Source organism: Diadema antillarum, unplaced genomic scaffold (genome assembly GCF_040938485.1).
Source record: "Diadema antillarum isolate AM-2024a unplaced genomic scaffold, OU_Dant_1.0 seq00001046_RagTag, whole genome shotgun sequence".
NCBI classification, from domain to species: domain Eukaryota; kingdom Metazoa; phylum Echinodermata; class Echinoidea; order Diadematoida; family Diadematidae; genus Diadema; species Diadema antillarum.
The window spans coordinates 436391-444442 of NW_027271877.1; positions in this window are offsets into that span (position 1 = coordinate 436391).

The window sequence follows — 8052 nt, forward strand, 5'->3', positions numbered from 1 at the left end:
AAAGCTCTGCATTTGTTGATGCACATTACTTCTTATCAGATGATGGACTGACTATATTCAACCATATACTACTATATGTATAGCCAAAAATGTAATTTTCAAAACATTTTTCACTAGCTAGGCTAAAGAAAAAGAACAATCTTATGTGTCTCCTGTGTGTTCTGCTTCAATGCTTTTCAGTCGCAACTTGCTACACTAATACAGCACAAAGTGTAGTCCTTGTCACTGGTAAAATCCTAGTATTTTTAATTTTTCCACTTCATTTCATCACCTTATAGAGAACTCTGATATCAAATTAAGACATAATTTTCAGAAGTCTTTCAACTGTTAGACTGACTCTTAAATTAGTAACAGATTATAGAATGAATTTTATTTTTCTCTACAAAATTGGCAACTTTCTGTCACATTTTGAACAGGGGGGGCATTTCATGAAGCATTTTGTTTGACAAAGTTGTTGGACAAATTTGCTCTCAACCAATCAGATGCAAGGATTTCAGTAGCTTGTAACATTTTGTAAGAAAAATATCAGACTAAAACACTTCATGAAATGCCCCCCTGGTTTCAAAAATTTTCAAAGTCAGTTTCAACTAATCCAATATAAGACATGCAATGAAATTCAGAGCTGCCAATTCAATGTCAATATGATGATTTCTGCAATGAATCTCCCGTGTCACTCGCTGGGATAAACCTTTAACGTCAAACAGTGATCTCTTCTCCTTGCGTGACTGGATGGGTATTTCAATTGTACTGGGTTTGCAAAGAATTGAATATTACCCACGGCCACCCAACAATAACTGTATGACTCCCCACTGCAAACCACATTGTAAAGGACTGGATGCACCTGCGGCGCAACTCGGTTTAAGGTCACAGTCTCCCTTTCGCAGTTTCTGCCATTCCGAGGATGCACTCAACATCCTCTCATGACAGAAGAGGCAGGGCGTGAGCTTCGGATCTTCCAAGGTGACAAGGCATTGTTAACTCGCTCTGGGAGCACCAAGTAAAAAAAAAATATAAAGAAGTTTGTCCACACAAAGTTTTAATTTTGTGATTAAGAGAGAGGTGCGTTATATTGCCAGAATGTCAATCACGCACAGACGCCGATGGTGGCCGTGACACCACAGACGTCAGGCATTGCTCATTTGATAATCAAATGGATTGTTTGAGTTCCTGCTAGAACATCGCTCCATTTGCTTTGTAAACATGTCATTTCGACAGCTACTCGCTCAATTGACAATTGGCACTAACTTGACATCTACTGCAGATTACATACATGTGTGTCATCTTTATGTATGCTGAGCCATTAGATCAAAAACAGGATCCCCAAAAATCCAATAATGTCATCAGCCGCAAACCAGCCTTTCCACTGCTGGATCAAACTCCATGAGAAAATTGCCACATATGACGACAGTGACAAGAGGGTAACAACAGGTGAAAGTTCAGTTTTAGCACACTGAGACTATTGCAGAGAAAATCACGACCAGCGCCTTACACACTACTAGTAAATAGTGCCCCATTGAAGGTACTCCAAGAGAAAACACACAGGAAAACACTGCTGTGGAACCACTGATTGACTATTAAATATGTTTCTTTTTGTCTCAAATTTCACCGACTATGGGTCCACTTCACTCTTGTGCTCATGAGGAAATGATTGCCTCATTGGGGAAAATTCCTTGGTGAAACTACAGTAGGTACGATAGTAGCACTGAAAACATTGTAGGGAAAGTTTCAGTAATAGTGGTTTACAGAACCTGGTCCGACACACAATGTTTGTTTTATGGTCTTCTTGCTTTTGTCTTTTTTTCTACCATCTGCATCAATAAAAACAAAACAAAACAAAAAACAAAAACCTCACAAATATCCCCACAAATTTGTAATTGGCATCTCCAATTTTGTGTTTCTTTTTTTTCTTTTTTTTTTAGTCACATAATACAAATCCAGATATCTGTAGTTTGGGTACACAATGGGGAAATTCTTTGATTAAACCAGTTGCCAGCACAGCATAGCATTGCAAAACATTGTAGGAAAGTTTCAGTGGTGTTGATTCGAAGACCACAGTCTGTCATTAGTTTTAAAGTGCTTTTGTCTTTTTCCTACCTGGTAATCTACACAATAATAACAACACTGTAATCATCTGGTTTTTTTTTTTTTTTTTTTTTTTTTTGGGGGGGGGGGGGGGGGTTAAGTTACATGATATCAATAATGATAGTGCCCAGATATCCACATGTATGGTTTGGGACACCATCTAAATTAACATTTCAAAGTTTCCTATCAATGGGTATTCATTTTGGGCATGAAACAAGGCATCATGTCCAACCTTGGGGCCACAGCAAAAACAAAACAAAACAAAACAAAACAAACAAAACAAAACAAAAACACACACACACACACACACACAATAATATCTGAAATAATGCTTCCTAAGGAATGCACTCATCATCTGGTACTCAACATTTAAATGGGTGATGCTTATTCATGCTGGTAACCCCTGGTTCCTCAAATCTAATCTGCATTGGAACTTACAGGGTGTACTTCACAACTAAGGAACAAAACCTTTCAACTGTCTTTTTTTTTCAGAATTAATGTTCACATTTTCAATGAAAAGAGAGATCTATGTAAATGAATGTGACTACTGTATGTTACACATTTTGATAAGTTACTACACAGCTTCATAATATGATCCTAATACTGGTACAGATTATTGTGATATCATCCATATTCTCAAGGTGCAGTCCAGGCAAAGGACTACAAACATGTCCATGAAAAGACTGCTTTGTTCTTAAACAACAAAGGCCATTTGGATGACATAACTGGGATGACTATAATTCATGAATAGAAGCTCCACCTACAGACACAATACTTTTTCAATGAATCCTTGTGAATATAAAGTGCAACTACTAAATATGTACAACAGTACATTGGATAGCCATGGGTGTGAGCTTGATGTTCTCACGTTCTAACTAGATATTTGCTCATCTCCTCCCAGACGGATACGGCCTTCGAACTCCTCCCCAACCGCAGAACTCGTGCTCTTGCACAGATACGATTAAACTCAAAGAATCGTTCTGTTGGGCCATGAAGAGTTTGAATGGTGTTTTACCCGAAAAAGCATGCAAAATGGCATATCAAAGTAATCAATCATGGAATACGTGAGTTTGACTTGTTCCTTGGGTATATAAACACATGCATTGCAACTTTTGTGCTCTCTTAGACGAAAAAAATGGAAATTATATATCCCCGTTTTCTACAGAACTTTATCCAAAGCAGATTTGACTACAGTAAGATCGTAAAGTGAATGGAAGATATCTGTCTGTAGTGAGAGGCCGACTGTATTACCTACGGCACAATTAACAAGCCCCCCCCCCCCCAACTAAAGGCAGATTCATTGCTCAAATCTCTTTCTAAAACACTTTTCACACCTCAATACAAGACATCCAGAGAGCATTTTACCTAGCCCCACAAGAGGAATGGAGAATATTTGCCTTGACATCTTATCTCAGCAACAAGTCAAATGCATGCTTGTCATGAAAACAAACAAATGACACGTATCTTCAAAGCCATTATTAAAAGCCATCTTAATACTCATATTCACTGCAAAATGACTGTTTTTTCCCCCTTGGGTACTATCTACTAGTGAATACAAGTCAAGCAGGTGTACTTGTACAGCAAACATACATTCTTTGAAGTTGTTCACATTGCTTGTGTAAATTCATTAAATCATGGAGAAAAGCACAAACATACCGTACGGACAAGTGAAGGACGAGGCGTGTACATCTAGACAGAAAGTGCAAGTGGAGAGAATTTTTCTCATGAATGAATGAGTGGGCTTTAATAATCGACGCATGTTTGCAAATGACTCTGTTTGTCCGGGCGGCTGAAAGTCAATCCATACACCTGAGTACACACAGTGCATCCATGTCCACGCCGGTGAAAACACAGGCATTACCGCATGCTCATGTATAGATCAAGATGCACATGGAATTTGATTTAGAAAGCCCTGCAATCTACCGTGGGAGTTCCTCCATCATGGATAAAATGCCTTTTTGACTTTCACACTAAGCATCCCTAGCCAAGTCGGTATTGACGTTTAAATCAAACTGTGACATTAGACAAATAGGTGCAATGACAGACGAATGCTTTTCTCCGACAGTGCACTTTTGCAAAGTTACATCATGGATGTACAGTGTATGCAACATCACTTTTCTTTCATCAATACCCTTCTTTCAAATTCACTAGGATTCTGTTTTCGCTTTTTGTTTTGTTTTCCACAAATTTTTCTATTACATCAAAACTTTGAGTAAAATATGTGAATATAACAACTTTCAGCTTACTTTATGTGCGTAGGTTCTGCAACTGCCCTACATCATGACTTTGCCTTTGTTTTATTTTCTTTTTTTAAAAGATTTAATCACCTCAAACTGTTACTGAATGTTCGAGACATCTTTCTGTATTCACTTTAAGCCACACTTGTATACAGGTTTGATGAGACAAACTCTTTTTATAATAGTTTGTTGTGGGAGAACGAAAGGGCTGTGAGCCCATGTGTCTGCATGCAGTATTGTCCTTCTGCTTCTAACATATGATCTTGTCTTCTTGAGAGACAAAACAGAATACATTGCAGACCTGAAAGCTTTTACTCGACCATCTATAATAAGAGGTCTGCACTATTTCTTCATATTCCAAAAATTTATGCATTTCCTATGAAAATTTACCGGTATTCATAGAATTCAGGTGCCAGTAAAATCACATTCTGGCCGATAAACAATGTATCGGCAAAGTCATCAGACGCACAATTACGAGAGCTGAGAGTGTATGAATTTAAATAGCAACTAATAATCCACATTATTATCCATACAGAGGATTTTTAGAGCCCAAATACAAGTGTTATTTTGTCGACGCACCTCATAACCTCAGACCTACTTAGAAAGTTTGTTGAACTAGACCAATATTTTTTTGCCGAAGACCAATATTTAAAATATTGGAGGGCAAGAGGGGATTCCCAAAAGTTTTTTTATAAACTGCACTGTGATTGGTTGAGATATGTGAGATGACCCGAAATATGAAGTAAAAACGTCTGTGATTGGTCAATCACAAATTAACTAAAATGTCGTTTCTTCTAAATTTCTGTGTTTATACAAACAGATTTCATATATCAATTAGTTGAAATTGTTTTTCACACAATTTTTCAAAATATCACTTTCATAACAGGAAGTTAAATTTAGGTTTGATGAAAACAAGTTGCATTTTTTGTGCATGCAGGCGCGCGCAAGGCGATGATTGATCTGCAGCTCTGCATGCTCAGCGCTACTGCTAGATAGCCCGCGCGCGATATAATGTAGCCGGTCACCGCCGCTGCGCTTGCATTTGCATGCGCGATATATGCATATTACAGTTACTGTACATGTACGTACGTACGTGTGTACAAGTACGCTACAATACAGCACAGTAGGACTAGTTGTGGTAGTACTGTAGTAGCCTAATTCGATCTGTCACGATTTACGGTAGATGTGACGTGAATTGTTTCTCAGCTCTCGGATACAAATACATCTAATTCTGGTCTAAATTAGCTAGATCTCGGTCTAACAGTAACATGACGTCTACCTTGGATACATAGATCACTGTTTTATCAGAGACTGAAGTGGATTAACTTGCACTGAAGAGTGTAGCTACATGTACCATACCCCATGTCAGGATCACTACACAGTAGGAACAGCACTCGGAGTCGGAGACAGAAAGGGTAGGCCAAAGTGAAAACATTCTTTGCTAAAATCCTCTGTAGGATAATAATGATGATATTGAATGTCCTATTTTCGATTAATACAAGGAAATATTGGACTTGCTAAGCAAAATATTGGACTCGTCTTCGACTCGTCCAATATTTGTGCATAGCTCGTCCAATATTTCCTTGTATTAATCTCAAGGCCATCCAATATTATATAAATGTCCTCCCACAGATATTTTGAAATAAACATCTCAGTCATGTGGCCTTGTTGTTGTTTACACCATAGTCTTAACCATACATTGTACACTTGTATAATTTACAAAGTTGTTTTTGGCTAGGCTTCATAACTGTTGAGTACAAGAATCATGCAAAAAAAAGGATGCAAAATACTGCACTTGCATGCATTTTGCAGTGCGTTACGTTACTCACGTAAAATTCATGGATATATATATATATCTTTTTTCTTTCTTTTTTTCTCTCCTCTTTCATGGTTTGAAAGATTTGTTGCCTGACTGGAAATGGGCACTGGAAGCAGAGGCAGAAGCATCTGGGGGGTGTTTCATCAAAGTTTGTCAGCGCTGACAACTTGAATCACCATAGTAACAGTCAGTGACCAGAGCAGCTCAGCCAATCAAAACCAAGGATTTTGCTGATATTGTCAGCGCTGACAAACGTTGATGAAACACCCCCTGGTCATTTCTGTTCAGATGTGTTGGTCAGTTGGTAGCTTTTCTCCGGAAGGTCATTAGTATTTCCTCATATTTTCCTTAGTGTTTTTCGTTTGTTTTGTTTTTTTGTTTTTTTTGGGAGGGGTTTGTTTGTTTGTTTGTTTGTTGTTTTTATGGTTTTGGTTTTGTTTTTTGTTCGTTGATGTATGTTGTTTGTTTTTTTTTGTCAAGTGAGCTATTAACCCGAATGCTTAGCAAATATCTGGTGTGTGTAACGTATAGATCTACACACCCTTGTGTATCTATGGTAGGGTCATGAAGGGCATTTCCTGCACAGCCATTGAGCCAAGGATATAATACTTGGGTCATCTTCAACACCATTGAAATTTCTCCAAGGACAAAAATACCCAGGATACTAAATTGACCTCGCATTCACATTAAAGGCATCATTTACTGTTTGCAGATGAAATGAAAACCCGCCTTTAGTGCTTTAAAATAGTTCTAAAATGTGATTTAGGGATAGAAACAATCAATGTAAAAATTTTAATCAGTATAACTAATGTTAAGTATTGTTGAATCTACAAAAAGTGAACAATAGTTATAATAACAATGTTTCTGGACTAAACTATCTACAGTTATGGTTTATTGAGAAAAATAGTGATATCTCCTTATATTTTAGGCTTTATTGTCAAATTTTTACATGGTAGGATGTTTTGTGATATACTGACCAACACACATAAGCATCAGATGCAATATCTCAAGACACATTTTTTAAATCACTGCTCCCAATGGTAAACAGTACCTTTAACTGTCCATGTGTCCCTGTTTTCAAAAGTTATAGCCTACAATGTAGGGATTACATAATCTAGAGCAGAATGATTAATCTTGCTCATGGTTTTTCTTTTTCTTTTCTTTTGGCTGCTTTGTGAACTGTGTAAGACTTGATGCAGATGTGAAAAAAAAATCACTTCAAAATTGTATCGCTGCAAAATTGTAGACGTATATTATGCACACACAGACACAAAATCCTCCCAAATAATACCTGTGTGGAACCTCTGCAATATATCTAAATTATTCTGTATATGATGATAAATTGCTACATTAGAGGAAAGAGAGCACAGTGCCCAGTGTTGTCAAACTCATCAGAGGATATCTTGGCTTCTGTCTGTTCTACACAGGATAAATCACCATGCTGCATGGGGGAGGAATAAAAACAGGGGCTTTTTCTGCCGAGGAAATCGAGCATCCCGAATCAAGCCGCCCACGCGCGCGCCAGAGACAACCGGTGGCACTTTTCTGTGGTGTGAGCCAGGGGACAGACTACTATAGATCAGTTTCGGCTGATTGGTTTTTATACCTGTACGTACCTGTTTCGGATGATGCTGGAATTATAGACAGGTCACTGCATTTAATCAGAGACTTGGATTACAAGTAATCTCTGTTTAAATTAAACCAGCCTTGATACTGCAAGTATTCCTTTGCATGCCATGCCAACTGCAATCTAGATGCAAGACTGCTCAGTTTCTTTTTTTTTCCCCATGTCCTTGTTCCTACAATCTTGACTCTCATAACTATCACTGTAAATTTTACAATAATGATTATGACTACCATAATACGCTGTTATTTTCGCGTAAAGATATTTTCACGATTGATGAGGTCTCAGAC